We start from the raw sequence: 18,029 nt of genomic DNA on the forward strand, positions 1-18,029 counted from the left end.
GTGAAGTTACAGGGGTTGAAAAAGTTGTTTTGATATAATTAAGGGAGCTGATATACTTCATTTCAGTTCTAAAGGCTTAGATTGAGACCTTAATCATCTTTAGTCAAGAATATAGATACGAATTTCATGTTGGATTGGTTCAACTTAAGGAAATTCTATATATTGCGTTCTCAAAATTCGATTATGATTACGGCATCCCTCTTCATAATCAAATTTTGAAAACATGGCAAATAAAAATATTGTAGCAAAAGACTGGTCTAGAATCATGTCTTTATGTGAGACATCATGAATCGTGTCCCATTTGCTTTGGGTACAGGATCGATTGCATGTGCTATAATATTTGTCCTTTCTAATTTTCCAAATGCCCAGAGGCATTAAGAAGGGAAAAGGTATAGAATTGGATATGACTAAAATGATTAAGCAATTGTCGAGGACAATCTAAGGTTTACCAAAGATTGGTTGCTCAGGGACAGTTGGAAGTATAGTGCTAATTTTGGAAGGACCATATTGACATATTCTGAAAAGAGGCATCTCTTATTCAGAAGTGATAGTCAAAATGAGAATATGGAGTTGTCTCCATAGGTGGAAGTTATCTGTGTAAGATTAGAAAACTTAATGCAAGAAGCATGTCCAAAGCAATGTACTTTGAATATGAAACTTAGTTTCCATGGAGTTGATCTCCATTGGAATACCTTATAATGACTGTTGACAAGTCTTTGTGACTTTGTACATATTCATTACAGGAGGGTCAGTGCATATAAGTTTAAAATCTAAACATATTTCGATAAATGATAGGAATTTGAAATTCTCATATTTTTCGATAAGGATTTAGGAGTGTGAAATTAGAATCATTGAAATTATGTTCAATTGGTTTATTTCACAAAGTAAGGATCGTAGACAAACATAGAGTGCATACCTGGTGTATGGAAAAGCTATTGTTTAAGAAAAACATAGTGTACATGCTTGGAGCATGGGACAACTAGTGTTTTTAATTCAAGTATAAAGTTGATAAAACCGAAACAATGAATAATGAGTAATCAGTATGGTGATAAATATAAGTGTTTATTTATATTCATAGGGTTTGATACCATATTTGATTCATTTATTCTTGTGTTTCACTTTGCATGTTTTGACTTCCAGAATAACTAAATCGCTATTCCTGAATGATTAAGTTATTCAAACCATCCACAGTCGGTCATATGTTGGAAGTAGATATGAATCAAGACTGTCATGGGTTGGCTTGTAGAGGTCTAACATGTTGGACAAAGTGGTTCTACAACACTCATGAGTGCTCATAAGTTCTGAGTATTAGATTCAACCCACGCTCATTTGAATCACTTCATGGATTTTATCACGAGTGATCATGAGACGATAATATCTTATATTCTTCAAACCTAGAGATATGAGTTGTTACTATGAGTTGGTTATACATTGATTACATGAAAACGCATTGGTAACTCGATGTTATAAAGCGTGCCTTTGTGTATGATTCAACAAGTAGTAGAACAAGCCATATGAGTCGAAGTTTATCCATTCCTTTTACCTTCGGGATAAAAGCGATATCTGTGGGCCCCTCGATGATTTAGTGATGAGACATGTGAGTGCTTGGCCAAGCCAGGACTGATTTGATTTATTCAATCAGTCAGTCATCATGAATAGAAAATAGGGAAACAACAAATGGACAGAAAGAATGATTATAATCCATGTCTCAGTCCATATGATATCTAGAATGGAGGAATATATGATCCCTTATCTAATGGACAAGTCATTGACAGGGTCAGAGTTCGACAGCGGCTTTAAGAGCTACGATTGCTAGTTAGGTTTAAAGTCATACTCAATAATAGTTTTAGACTTATCCAAGTGGGAGACTGTTAGATTAATGTCTAAGTCCATAACTATATTTGGTATGTACTTGACCCGACCCGGCATGGTCCATTTGGGTTGCACTTCACCGGCACAATTTATATGGATAGTCTTTTGAGAATAGTATATTTTTGATTTATATTAATATATTATAAGTTCTAATATATTAATATGGAATCATATTATTTAATTAGTATTGATCAAGAATTAATTTAGAATTAATTAAGTGATCAAAAAGAACTAATTAAATATGGACTCTTATATATATGGAATGGGCCAAGTTCATTTAGGTTGGGCTAAGCTTTCATGGATGGTCCATGGAGCTTTTAACCCATGGATCCTATGTAAATGAAAGGTCATGGGTATTAGGGTTTACATGGATGTAACCCTAATCCTCCATAATATATAAAGGGGTCCTTGGCTCACAAAATTGGCACAAGTGTGTGAAAATAAGAGTGGGCCGATTTTAGTGTGCATACATATTCTCTCAAATTCTTCCAAGGTGTTTTGGTGATTTATGATTCCATTTGAGGCTTCCACACTATTGGGGCTAAGCTCTTAAAGCTTGAAGACATCAAGCTACATCAAAAGGTATGTCATCTAACTAGAACTTTGTAGTATAGGTGCTTCATAATATGCTAGTTAGGATGAAACCTTGGAATAGTTAATATTTGCATGTATAATAGAGAAAACATAGATCCAAGGTTTATAGGGTTGCATGTACACCATAGGAGTGTTAGAATGCTCAAAACCCAACATTAGAGACTTTGAGCAGAGAAATATTATATTGTGCTTTGGGCCCTTGAGTTGGGCTTTCCATTTATATTGAGAATTGGGCCTTGGGAGAGCCCATCTATTATTGGGCCTTGGTGGGCCCAATGGGTTTTAGGTCATGGATGGGCTGGTTAGTGGACTACCTTTAGACCTAATGAGTGAGAGTTTTGGACTTAGTTCCTAATTGGTATAATTGTGGGATTGGCATAGAGTTAGTGGCCGGTACGTAGCAGCAGCGTCTACTATACCTTACCATGAGTGGTATTTTCGTGTGACTGAGATGTCTTATGTGTTTATATTAAGTATTGTGATGTCCTGCATTATGTCTATGTGATTTATGCTGTGTATTATTCTGATCTTACCGAGTTAGGACCGGAGGGTCCATCTGAGTTAGGACCAGAGGGTCCACCCGAGTTGTGGGACCGGAGGGTCCCACTGAGACACGTTGACCGGAGGGTCTTACTGAGTTATAGCCTCGAGTGGCTAATGAGCTGTGTATGGTATCTTGGGGAACTCACTAAGCTTCGTGCTTACATTGTTATGTGATATGTGTTTCAGGTTCTTTTCAGGATCGCGGGAAGGCGCCGGTTTGATTGTACACACCAGAGAAAGAGTTATGTTTTGAGGATCCTGGAGTTGTAGTAAAACAATTATGGAATTTAGATCTGTCAATTAAATAAACGAGATTTTTGTGATACGTGTTATGAGAATAATATGATTTTAAATGAAAATTTTGTTGAAAATTTACGGTGTTACATCAAGTCTCTTGTTCTGCTGAAACATCGAGCATAACCTAGTGGATTACTTTGATTTATGTTGGATTAGATGTCTAATCGCATAACTATAATTGGTATGTACTTGATTTGATAGTGGCATGGTTCTTTTGGGTTGACTTCACCCTAGCAACTTGACAGGATGACTTTTGAAGAGAGAGGTTGAATTTATTATTTGGAATAATAAATTGATTTATTAATATGTTATGAAAATAATATATTAATTAGAAATTGTGTTATTTACTTAGTATTTAATCAGAAATTAATTTGGAATTAATTTCGTGATTAAAGGAACTGATTAAAGGAACATGAGCTGTTTTGCAAATCATTGATAGTTGTGAAACGAGGCTGATGGACTCCTTAATTAGGAATGGACGAAATCCTATAGGAAGGCCCTATAGATTTCGTCCAAGGCTTCCTAACTAAGAGTGGGTTGCTTAAGCCTTAAGCAGGAAATTAGGGTTTCCTCCAAAAACCCTAGCAACCCTCAGCTATATAAGGAACCCCTAGGCTTAGGATTTTTGGCAATTGCTTGCTAAAAAGAAACCCTAGCCGAAATTCTAAGTGCTTCCCTCCTCTCTCCTCTCATTCTTTTGCTAGTGGTGTTTGTGAACCATTAGAGGTGCAACATTTGAGGCACTAAGCTTTTAAGAGTCAAGGATCTATAAGGAGTTCTTGGTATTACTACATAACAAGTAAGGTAATCATCAAAACCCTTTTTGATTTGTAATTTTCGAAATTATATATGCTAGATCTAGGGTTTTGCTTTGGTATTCAGTTTGCATGTTCAACTAGTGAAAAACTTAGATCCAAATCAATTAGGGTTGCATGATCACATAGGATGTTGTTATGCTCATAACCCATCAGTGGTATCAGAGCCTAGGATGTTTTTCAGTTGAATTTGATACATATGTGAATTGTCCAAAGGAGAAGGGAACATATTCGTCAATCTGTTCCTCAAACTCGACGAGTTCCTCATGGGAATTGTGACAACCCGAAATCTTTACCTTGTAAGTCAATCTAATCAATCAAAAGTCAGACTTGTTTCTGTTACCTTTTTACTGTGTTAAGGGTCTGTTTGAGAGTTTCTAAGTCTAGTACACTCAAGGGTTGAGTGTTAGCTTGAGATCAGTGAGTTTCAATCGAGCCAGGAACACCTTCAAAAGTGGTTCACGACTGCAAACTATGCTCACGGCCGTGAACCCATCTTTGGGCCGTGAACTACCCTTCCCCCTATATATATGGGTGTTAGCCATTTTCTCTTCATTTCTCATCCTTCCAGCCGTGATCATCCAAGTTTGCTCTCAAGTATCATCCACAAAAGGGACTTCTTTCACCTCAAAAACTTAAGTAACTCACCTCTCTTCTTGTTGTTACTTGAAAGCCCTTTACCTTCCATCTTAATTCATCATCTTTTCATCTTGAAATTCAAGATCTTCAAGCTTTGGGCTGTGAACCCTTCAAACATTCATCTTTGGGCCGTGAACCATTCATGTTGGGCCGTGAACATTCATGTTGGGCCGTGAACATTCATGTTGGGCCGTGAACACTTCATGTGTTCTTGGGCCGTGATCACACTTTAGGGCCGTGAACCCCTCATTCAACCGTCTAACTTGCTTCTAACACTTCTTTGGTGAGTTGTTCTTGCATCCTAGGTTGATTCCCTCACACCTTTGTGGTTAGATTCAATAATACCATGCATATATGTATCATTATATGTTAAATAGGATCTATTTGTGCTCAGGACTTCACTTGGCATACCAATCATCCTATATCATATATTCAATCGAATCACCAACATAAGGTGAGTTCATACCCCTATAATCTACCTTTTAAATGGTTTTAAATGCTTTTAAGGAGGGGGGGGGGGAATACAAGTTGAACACAATCTAATTGTGTTAATAATTGTATGTGATATCAATCACACAAAAGATTTCCTTATGCTTTTAAGGATTACCAAATACTTCCATAATGACTTAAAGTCATGTTAAGTCTTTTAAAAGTCACATAAACTCTTTTAAATGTTCTTATAACTATTTAAACTTATAATTGTCAAAATCATGTTTATATATGTATAGATATATAAAAAAGACTTAAAGGGCTTAGGACTAATGAATTGCCTTATTTCCTTTTCCTTGTCTGGATGTGGACTTAAGGTGGTGTTATTTGTCCGAAGGTCGTTTCCTTCTTAATTATGTATATTATACATATATGGATTTAAAAGGTTACTTCAGTCGGTATCATTACCTTTGTATCATGCTGAGCAAAGGGGTACACTCATGAGAAGATCATGCTAATTAGATAGAACGTATAAATTATAATAGATATAATTTATGAAACAAACGAGAAATCTATTTTGTAGATAAGTATACGAGGTCTAAACTACTTTGTCAAGAAAAGGGTATAATTCGATCTTTACTCAAACTAAAAAGTGATAGTATGTCTTCAGTACATAGCAATATACTTGCTATGTTACATTCTTGTAACCAGAGTCTCTTGGATGGAGAGCGGGCATTGTGTGTATAGATCTATACGGGATTGACAATCCCACATCCCGACTGATAACTACAGTCTGGCAGACAAGCCACGGGGTGACAAATGTCACATATTCAGTTTCGATGCCAGAAGGTCGTCGTGTTCATTCTAGTCCAGTATGGTTACAAATTTATCACATTTTAACCCTAATTAACCAGTTTAATATTAGGGTAGTTATTACACCAGTACTGTATTTTTACGAAATACTACTGCATCAATCACTTTCCATAAGCAAAACGGAAAACATTCTTCTTACAATTTTATGGTGAATTAAAAATATGTCATACTAGGTTATAAGTACAATAACACTTAAATAGAATGGTGTTATGGGATTAAAACTACTTATCAGTTGTAAAGCAGAAAATATAGGATTTTCTGGAACGCATTCAATCGCTTTCTTAAAACTAGAATAACATAAATGACTGTTAGTGGTTAATTCTATAATTCCTTAGTTTATACATTAAAGTTATATATAAATAATATCTGATAGGTAGTGGAATGTGTGATTTCTGCCTTACTTCCTGTTCCTTGTTTGGTTGTGGGCTTAGGGCAGATTCACACATTTAAATGTCCGTTCGATATTAGATTATATATAGTTAGGATAAATTAAGTGATTATAAAAGGAACTATTGTGGTTACCAATTTATTTAAGAAAATATATGATTTTCTTAAAGAATCTTTTCATCAAATGTCAAGGAATTATTACAGTTAACTCCATAAGCACCTAGTGAATACGTCAGGGTAATAAACAATGAGGATCTAACAAATAATGGAATGTGTGACTTCCGCCTCATTTCTCGTTCCTTGTTTGGTTGTGGGCTTAGGGCAGATTCTTACAATCGATTGTCTGTTTGATCTGGATTGTATATAAATTGTATTCATTAAGTACTCGTAGAAGGAATTATAAGAGTCATTTTTACTTATCTCTCGTCCCATCAGAAAATGTAGAATTTTCTGAAGGAACAGGCGAACTCTTCCAAAAGAACTTAGAGTATACTTTTTATAACAAAAATACTTATGAACTCACCAGCTTAAATGTTGATCCTCTCTTTCAAAATAACTTGTATTCTCAGGGAATTCAGTAAATAGGTACACACCCGTAGCTTTTGAGAAGACAGTCTAGTGCCGTGTTGCGTCTTTTGTCTTTTACTGTACCTACTTTTGATGTCAAATGTCTAATGTATAAACACTTATGTAAAAACTTATACATTATTAATGCAATGGTTGTTGTACTTTGATTACTATAAAGCATGTGTTGTGATACTTGACATGACATCCTCCGCCCCCGAACATTTCCGCCGTTCTGGTTTGGGGGTGTGACAGATTGGTATCAGAGCATTGTTTATAGTGAACTCAGTATATCAGTCATAAAAGATATACAACTATAAACACATTGGGATAAAAGCACTCTGACCAAGAGTTATACTTTAAAATATAAAAATATTTTATAAAAGTATAAGTACATGCAGAATATCTACACTAAAACGAGTATCACAAGAAGAACAAAACAAAAGTATTTGGATGTTGGACATTACAGTTAAACTTGGACAGTTATGTAATCATATCTGGAATCAATATAGCCTGATCAACTATATTTATTTGAGATATGACCAACATGTGTTTGGGAGTGATTGTAGTGTTGCAACAGGTCTAAAACTTACCTAGTTACCAGAAGAATTCTAGAACCAAACATAAAGGTTAAAATACTATAGGAGTATTTTAGGATGCTATAACCACAAAACTGAAAACTTATCAACTTCATATATCTGGAAGTTCAAGAATCAAACATATAATTAAAATACTATAGGAGTATTTTAGGTACCATAAATAACTTTAAGGAATTGTTTCAAAGGCCCTTTCTGGAAGGTCTATAATTACTAAGTGTATACGTTAAAGTTATATATGGTTGAGATTTTATAGACTTAGAATAGGTGATTTTCACTCTACTTCCTTTTCCTTGTTTGGATGTGGTTTTAGAGTAGGATCACTTATTTGAAGGTCTATTTGATATGGATTATATATAATCGGTACACACTATGTGATTATAGAAAGACCAGAATGGATCATCTTCGTAAAATTGTATTTGTAACAAAAATGTTTTATTAATCTCTTAGATTCTTTAGACATTCCCATTCTCGTGTAAACCACGTAGATAGATGTAACAACCTCACCACAAAAACCAACAGAGAAATCAACGAGGTTCCAGCAGAGCTTCATTAGGAGGATTCCGAGAAAGAAACAAATAAGGAGTAAAGAAACTATAGAAACCACCAAATGCGTTTACCTTATTAAGGACACCGATGAGAGGTTCGCATGAACTTCCGGGATTCAAGCTCTCCATTATGAAGTAATGGGGATCAGTGTCAGAATCGGAAGTAAGTCGGCACAGAAATTCAATATACCTACAGAAGAGAAGGACACCATATAGATACCAGGAGAGAACAAATCATTACCGCCCAGAATAGATTGGAGAACAGAGGAAAACCACGCGTGTTCATGCGAAGTGTTTGAGTGCCTTTTCATCACAGTAAAAAATAGTAAATTAATGCAACATAGTGAGTTAGTGATTAGATTACTCACATTAGGTATTAAGCTTATCATCTTTTCCCGTCATGGCTAATAACAAAAAACAGGATCACGAAATCTCAATTGAGAGTGATTATTTTCTCAAATTCATAAGTCTAATCCATGTAGACTCTATTATGAATTGTTTTCAAATCTTTTTGAAAGTTGGAAAAACGATATCCACCAATCGAAGGTAACTTAGTTCGGATGATACTTGGTTTATAACTATTCTAGAAACTTACTTCGGCTCTTTATCAGGGTTGTATCATAGGGATGTAGGTCGAAACATTGAGAACCGTTTATCAAAACGACAAATTTATATGTATATAGAAATGATTAGAATACATCTAGAGACAACCATTGTTGCTCACGAGCTTGTTTTCTCTTCGTGTAGCAGAATCATGCCTCCAAAGAAACGTAACCAACCCACCGGCAAAACACCAATCCTTCAGATAGATGCGGCTATGTTTCAAGCTGCAGTCACAGCAGCCGTAGCAGCTGTCATGGCCCATCTTAATGCTAACAAAGCAAATGTTAGTGAAAATGTTATCAGCAATCTCGATCGTAGTAATAAAAAATTTCAGCAACGAATGCCTACTTGTAAGGACACTCCAGACCTCAAACCTAATATCCTTAAACGAAAGTTTGAGAATGAGAAAGGGAGTAGTTCCACTCAAGGACCTACCGAAGGGCAATAAACTGGGGCAATCAATGTCCCTATCAGCCCTGCTATCCCGACACCGACCACACCGTACTTAGGAAACCTCCCACACTACAGCAAGTGCAACTACCATAATTATGGAGTTTGTCGAGTGCTGCATTGCAATAGATGCAACATGAAGGGGCACACCGCCCGCATCTGTAGGACTCCGGTCGAGTTCATCACTTCAACTACCAATGTTGAAACCAGTCCAATATGTCATCTTTGTGGTGAAATAGGACATTTCAAGAGGGACTGTCCAACCAAGATGAATGATGGGGGAGCAGGCTGAGTTTGACCCCAGATCACGGGGAAGTATCAAAGAACCCTGCTATAATTTTGGTACGCTTCCAAACCCCAATAATTAATATTAATTATGACTACTCCTCGTTAGAACCAAATCACAGCATTCATATAAAACTTAAAACCCTAACAGGTAAACTATGATGGCTTAGTGTATATATTAGGGTCATTTATAATTAAGATTTGTAGATTTAGAGTGAGTGATCCCACCTCATTTCTTGTTCCTTGTTTGGTTGTGGATTTAGGGCAGGTTCGCTCAGTCAACTGTCTTACTAATCTTAATTATACATGACTTGTGTACACCAAACGATTATAGAGAGACCTAGTAGGGATCAATTCATGAAAGTTCATTATTTCAAATTATCAGAACCCTCACTTATTTTTGTACTTATTAGTTTTGGTACAAAAAGGGTTCGCAGTAATAAGAACAGAATAAAACAGGAAGCGCTGAAAACTTATGTACATAGGATAGTTCATCATGCTTGTAATCATTTCTTCTAGAACGACTTAATATCTGTTTCGTAGAGGTGTTCCGACATTTTCATCCGACATGGTTTGGCTTGGTCCTTACCATGAAAAATCCTTACGCTGTATAAAAGAACTTTTTCCTTAATCAGTCGTGAAATGAAATTCTTCAAATCCATAATGCAAACCCTTATATCATCTCTCACTTCAAAACTTCAGAAGTACCCATGCGAGGGGTACCACGCCCTTCTAGCCTACTCGGTAAATAGGAAACGCGAAGCGGAAGACACCCAAGGAGTCTCAGAAGTCAGTAATCACCCAAAGAATACCCCATAGATCTCATAGGAAGACCACTTGTACCGTAAGTCATGTTCTAGAATAGAGACTAAGAACACATGAGGTTAATCTATCGCTGCTAAGTGTATACGCAAGAGTGGTATATAATTTAGACTTAACAAGATTTAGGATGTGTGATTCGGCCCTATCCCCTGTTCCTTGTCTGGTTGGGCATAGCCACCCATCCGAACTTTTTGTCAAATCTAAATTATATACGACTTGTATACACGAGGTGTTGGTGGATGAGCCAAGTATAAGTCTTATCAGGAACTTCAGAGCAAAAGTCCGTAGGCTTACTAAAACAACCGGAGATACCTGAGTGGAAGTGGTAGCAGATTGCAATGGGCATCATAATTAAGTTACCCAAGGCAACAGGTGGACTTGATACCGTTTTAGGTGATCATCGACAGATTAACCAAGTCCGCACACTTCCTACAAATTGAAAGAAACAAGGAAAAATAGAGAAGCTAACTAGAACGTGTGTATGAGAGATTAGTTAGACTGCACGGTGTCCCAATATCTGTTATCTCCGTTCGAGATAGTAGAATCATCTTCCAGTTCAGTTAGTCACTTCGGAAATCTTTGGGAACTAGGCTAGTCATTAGCATAACCTACCATCCACAAACCAACAGGCAAAATGAGAGAACGACTCAAGCATTAAAAGTCATGTTGAGAGCATATGTGATCGATTTTGGTAAAGTATGGGATACCCATTTACCAACTAGTCGAATCCTTTACCATACTAGCATTTGAAGTTACTCCATTTGAAACCTTCTATGGTCGCAAGTGCAGATCCTCTCTGCACTGGAGTGAAGTAGGTGACACGCAACTAGCTAGAGGTCAGATTCCAGACAGCACCTTCGCTGGTCCGGAAATCATCCGAGAAATTACCGAGAAGAGAGCACGAATCCGGGAGCGACATAAAGTTTCCAAAGTCAGACCGAAAAGCTACGCCTTCAATAGGAGGAAACCCTTGGAATTTCCAGATTGGTGACCACGACATGTGATGGTCTCACCCTGGAAAGGCGTGATACGCTTTGGAAAGCGTGGAATACTAAATCGAAGGTACATAGGACCATTCGAGATTTTTGCTAGATTTGATCCAATAGCCTGTAGACCCCGACTACCTCGAGAATTCAATAGAATACACCCTATCTTCGACGTCTTTAACTTGAAAAAGCATTTATCCGACGAGACTCTTGTTATCCCACTCGATTAGATCGAGGTAAATGAGAGCCTCAACTTTGTGGAAGAATCCGTAGAAATCCTAAACAGCGAAGTCGTTAGGACTAATCAGATCCCTACCCCGATAGTGAGAGTCCGCATAAAGTGCATAGCGAGGACCCAAATTCACTTGGGGTCGTGAGGATCATTAGAAACGTAAGTATCCCCATCTTTTCCCTTCATCCATGTGTATCCTTTAGAATTAATTTTGGGACGAAATTCCCTCTAACGGGGGGATGATGTGACAACCCGAAATCACTACCTTGTAAGTCAATCTAATCAATCAAAAGTCAGACTTGTTTCTGTTACCTTTTTACTGTGTTAAGGGTCTGTTTGAGAGTTTCTAAGCCTAGTAAACTCAAGGGTTGAGTGTTAGGAAGTGTTAGCTTGAGATCCGTGAGTTGCAATCGAGCCAGGAACACCTTCAAAAGTGGTTCACGTTCGCAAAAAAGTTCACGGCCGTGAACCCATCCTTGGGCCGTGAACTACCCTTCCCCCATGTATATATGGGTGTTAGCCATTTTCTCTTCATTTCTCATCCTTCCAGCCGTGATCATCCAAGTTTGCTCTCAAGTATCATCCACAAAAGGGACTTCTTTCACCTCAAAAACGTAAGTAACTCACCCCTCTTCTTGTTGTTACTTGAAAGCCCTTTACCTTCCATCTTAATTCATCATCTTTTCATCTTGAAATTCAAGATCTTCAAGCTATGGGCCGTGAACCCTTCAAACATTCATCTTTGGGCCGTGAACCATTCATGTTGGGCCGTAAACATTCATGTTGGGCCGTGAACCATTCATGTTGGGTCGTGAACATTCATGTTGGGCCGTGAACACTTCATGTGTTCTTGGGCCGTGATCACATTTTAGGGCCGTGAACCCTCATTCAACCTCATAACTTGCTTCTAACACTTCTTTGGTGAGCTGTTCTTGCAACCTAGGTTGATTCCCTCACACCTTTGTGGTTTGATTCACTAATACCATGCCTATATATATCATTATATGTTAAATAGGATCTATTTGTCCTCGGGACTTCACTTGGCATACCAGTGATCCTATATCATATCTTCAATCAAATCACCAACATAAGGTGAGTTCATACCTCTATAATTTACATTTTAAATGGTTTTAAATGGTTTTAAGGGGTGGGGTGGGGGAATACAAGTTGAACATAATCTAATTGTGTTAATAATTGTATGTGATATCAATCACACAAAAGATTTCCTTATGCTTTTAAGGATTACTAAATACTTCCATAATGACTTAAAGTCATGTTAAGTCTTTTAAAAGTCACATAAACTCTTTTTAGAACACCGTTAAACTCTTTTAAGTGTTTTTATAACTATTTAAACTTATAATTGTCAAAATCATGTTTATATATGTATAAATATATAAATAAGACTTAAAGGGCTTAGGACTAATGAATTGTCTTATTTCCTTTTCCATGTCTGGATGTGGACTTAAGGTGGTGTTATTTTTCCGAAGGTCGTTTCCTTCTTAATTCTGTATTTTATACATATATGGATATAAAAGGCTACTTCAGTCGGATTCATTACCTTTGTATCATGCTGAGCAAAGCGGTACACTCATGAGAAGATCATGCTAATCAGATAGAACATATAAATTATAATAGATATAATTTATGAAACAAAAGAGAAATCTATTTTGTAGATAAGTATACGAGGTCTAAACTACTTTGTCAAGAAAAGGGTATAATTCGATCTTTACTCAAACTAAAATGTGATACTATGTCTTCAGTATATAGCAATATACTTGCTATGTTACATTCTTGTAACCAGAGTCTCTTGGAGGGAGAGCGGGCATTGTGTGTATAGATCTATACGGGACTGACAATCCCACATCCCGACTGCTAACTACAGTCTGGCAGACAAGCCACGGGGTGACAAATGTCACATATTCAGTTTCGATGCCAGAAGGTCGTCGTGTTCATTCTAGTCCAGTATGGTTACAAATTTATCACAGTTTAACCCTAATTAACCAGTTTAATATTAGGGTAGTTATTACACCAGTAGTGTATTTTTAAGAAATACTACTGCATCAATCACTTTCCATAAGCAAAACGGAAAACATTCTTCTTATAATTTTATGGTGAATTAAAATTATGTCATACTAGGTTATAAGTACAATAACACTTAAATAGAACGGTTTTATGGGATTAAAACTACTTATCAGTTGTAAAGCAGAAAATATAGGATTTTCTGGAACGTATTCAATCACTTTCTTAAAACTAGAATAACATAAAGGACCGTTAGTGGTTAATTCTATAATTCCTTAGTTTATACATTAAAGTTATATATAAATAATATCCGATAGGCAGTGGAATGTGTGATTTCCGCCTTACTTCCTGTTCCTTATTTGGTTGTGGGCTTAGGGCAGATTCACACATTTAACTGTCCGTTCGATATTAGATTATATATAATTAGTATAAACTAAGTGATTATAGAAGGAACTATTGTGGTTACCAATTTACTTAAGAAAATATATGATTTTCTTAAAGAATCTTTTCATCAAATGTCAAGGAATTATTACAGTTAACTCCGTAAGCACCTACTGAATACGTCAGGTTTATATACAATGAGGATCTAACAACAATGCAATGTGTGACTTCTGCCTCATTTCCTGTTCCTTGTTTGGTTGTGGGCTTAGGGAAGATTCATACAATCGATTGTCTGTTTGATCTGGATTGTATATAACTTGTATTCATTAAGTACTCATAGAAGGAATTGTAAGAGTCATTTTTACTTATCTCTCGTCCCATCAGAAAATGTAGAATTTTCTGAAGGAACGGGCGAACTCTTCCAAAAGAACTTAGAGTATACTTTTTATAACAAAAATACTTATGAACTCACTAGCTTAAATGTTGATCCTTTCTTTCAAAATAACTTGTATTCTCAGGGAATTCAGTAAATAGGTACACACCCGGAGCTTTTGAGAAGACAGTTTAGTGCCACGTTGCGTCTTTTGTCTTTTACTGTACCTACTTTGAATGTCAAATATCTAATGTATAAACACTTATGTAAAAACTTATACATTATTAATGCAATGGTTGTTGTACTTTGATTACTATAATGCATGTGTTGTGCTACTTGACATGACGTCCTCCGCCCCCGAACGTTTCCGCCGTTCTGGTTTGGGGGTGTGACAGGAATCGACGAGTTGGGCCTACTTGACGAGTTCATTGCAATAACTCAACGAGTCGGGCCGTCAGATCCCTGATTTTTCGATTTTGATATCTTTGTTTGATTAGGATAATTACCAAATTCGTTTTAACTGTCCAAAATTGAATTTTCTGGAAAGGTAAATCTATATTCTTATCAAATTAAGAGATTTGGTCAAATTTTAACATAATGACAAATTTATTTGATTAATTTAATTATTAAAATTTGATCTAGTATTTTTGAAAAGTTTTAAAAATACCACTTTGGTTTCGGAATTTAGAATTTAATTAAAAGTTTAATTTTGAAATCTTAAATTCTAGAACCCTAGTATTTTAAAAGTTTAGAATACGCCCTTATGCTATTATAAAATTAAAAGTTTAATTTATATATATGTATAAGAAAAGTCAGTCTTACTGTTAGTAGTTCTCATTAACGACGCTGGTCTATAAGGTGTATTTAAGGAAGTGGCCTGTAAAATGACCGCCATTGGGTATCTATTCTTACCCACTGTAGTGGTGTTGATTATGATGGCATGTGCGGAATTAGAAAGATCTAGTGAATCATCATGTAAAATCAAGAACACAAGGAGTAAATAAATCTTTGTAAGCTCATATTAGATCTAGAAAGGATATACAAATGGGTTTGTACAAATTTCTCTCTCTAGTCTAACACTCCAAATGGTTCCTTACATAATGGGAGTCACTCACTTCCTGTTTATAGGAAAGACTCAACCCATTTACACATACAAAGGGGAAAGCCTAAAACACTACATCCAAGAGTGACTTTGCACCCTAACATTCTCCCCCTCAAAGTTAGGATTGGATGTCTCGGCTTCAGTCTCCAACGAGCTAGCGCGATCAAGACCAAACTCCCCCTCGAATTATCACCGGTCTTCAAGATCCGCAAAGAATATCCGAGAAACCCGCTTCGCTTCGAATACCCATCATTCTCCCCCTTTTTATAATCAAGAAATGATTATAAAACCCATTAAGGGTGAGAAGCCCCCGAGGAATGAACAATACAATACTCCCCCTTGATGTGTACCAAAAATGAATCACCAAAAATCTTGCACGGAAAAACAATCACGAAAAAGCCACAAAAATTTTCCAATTTATAAAAATTTTTGACTTTTTGGGTGAAAGTTGCAAGATTTTTCAAAAACCGGGTAAAAATCGTCACTTTCTGAAACTTGTAGGGACCCATTGCGCCCAAAACAGCCAAATATGCAAAACTCTCCCCCTTTTCCAAAGCTGGGTAGAAAGTGTCAATTTGCACAAACTGCAGGGGCTTGAAATGTATTTTCTTCAATTTTAAGCAAAAACAGTCCTTTTTCGAATTTGGGTATGAACCGCCAAACATTCGAAGCCTCAGGGACTATTTTCGAAAATTCCGCCATTTGTGCTCCAAACATACGAAGAGTTGTCCCAAACATTCGAAAATTCAGAAAATTTTCGAATTTGGGTGAAAAGTGTCAAACATTCGAAACTTCAATTAATTGTGGAGTTTGCCAAATATTCGAAAGTTCAGGGGCTGAATTCGAAAATTCTGGTTTTTGATCAAAACATACGAAATTTTGATCATACATTCGAAGCCCTTTTCCATTTGTCAATCATTCGAAATTTGAGGGACTACATTCGAAAATTTTACTTCTCCATTCCAAACATACGAAAATTTTGCATCCAAACATACAAAATTTTTTCCTCTTCATACGAAAATTTTCCCAAACACATGAATTCGAAGGCATTCGAAGCCTCTTAATGAACAGTAACCTCTTAATCATTCAACCTCCGAATCAAACTATTTCACTTCAAAATCCAAACACAGGACCCTTCGTACATAAACACCAAATTCTTACAGTTCTTCCCAAAATCAAAAAAATTTCGTTCTTTAACCACATACCCTTCGTTCATCAACAATTTCTTAATACATCACACTGATTTCAAACACCCTTCGTACATCAACCCTTCGTTAGATTCAGTTACCAAACCAACATCGATATCACATACTTTGGAAATCAAAATCATCGACTTTCGCACATGAGACTCGTCTCATCATTCTTTGTTCTTTGCTTTTGAACATCGACCCTCAACTGCAATCTCAAATCTTTGACTCCAAAATCAATAATCAACATACATCATCTGTTCTCAATTTCCAAAATCTTTGTTCGTTCCTGGACATTCGTACCCTCGACCATCGTTCTCAATTTTTCGTGAATTCAGATTCCAAAAACCTTCGTTCTTCAGTTCTTCATAGGTACCCTTAAAATCAGCCGACATCAACACCATCAACAAACGAAATCAATCCATTCATGCTTCGTTTTTCAGCCAAATACACCAAATTCGAAATCATTTGTTAATCAGCTATCGATTATAAACTCCAGTTTTCGTTTTTCAAAACCATCGATCACACTTTGAGTTCAAAATCAAATAATCAAAATCGATTCTCATATGATCTATTTTGACTTAGAACTCATCGATTAGTTATGCTCAGTTCGTTCTCAAGCAATCAACATCCAATTCATCGCTTTTATCTGCTTTGACTTTTTCATTTGACTTTTAAATAAACTTCAAGAACAAATTCTATTTCCATTAACGAATCCACGACAGCAAGATGCAAACAAACAATCTCAGCAACATGCAATTACGACCTTGACTCAAATTTGACAAACGAAATCAATTTTACAATCATCAACATCAAAGCAAGCTGCCTGTTCACTTCGTTTTACAGGAAATACTCATCGATTCCACATAATACCCAAAAACAAGAAATGGTTATGAGAATCGACTTCCAATATCAACAATCTTCGAAATCAATATTATCCAATCAATTATTACACCTTCCCAGTTCAAAATTGGTAATTGAAGTCAACAAATCACGAACATTCACAGTCGATTATCCATTCAATCAATTTTAACAATCTCCAAAATCGAATTCCAAATAAGAGCACGAAAATACGTTGACGAAGAACACTATTTGAAGATGTTGTGAAATCGATAAAACAAATAAAATTGATGTTGTGAACGAAAGAATAAACAAATACCGATTTGGGATTTCAACTCGTAAAAAAAATTGACCAACTAAAGAGTTTACGGAATGAATTTTGGGCTCAAGATATTGAATTTAAATAACGTTGGGGCTCAATTTTAATGAACAGTGACAGATTCGTAAATTGGATCAAGATGAACTGTGGGCTTAACGAACGATGAACAGTATTGGTTAGTATTTGATTGATATTTTGGTTTGGGCTCAATGTTTGTGTAAATGAAAGTAACAAAACAAAAAGAATTTTGATTTTGATTTTGGTTTTGATCTA

This window comes from Lactuca virosa, chromosome 8 (assembly GCF_052849685.1).
Source record: "Lactuca virosa cultivar CGN04683 chromosome 8, Lactuca_virosa_CGN04683_v6, whole genome shotgun sequence".
NCBI classification, from domain to species: Eukaryota; Viridiplantae; Streptophyta; class Magnoliopsida; order Asterales; family Asteraceae; genus Lactuca; species Lactuca virosa.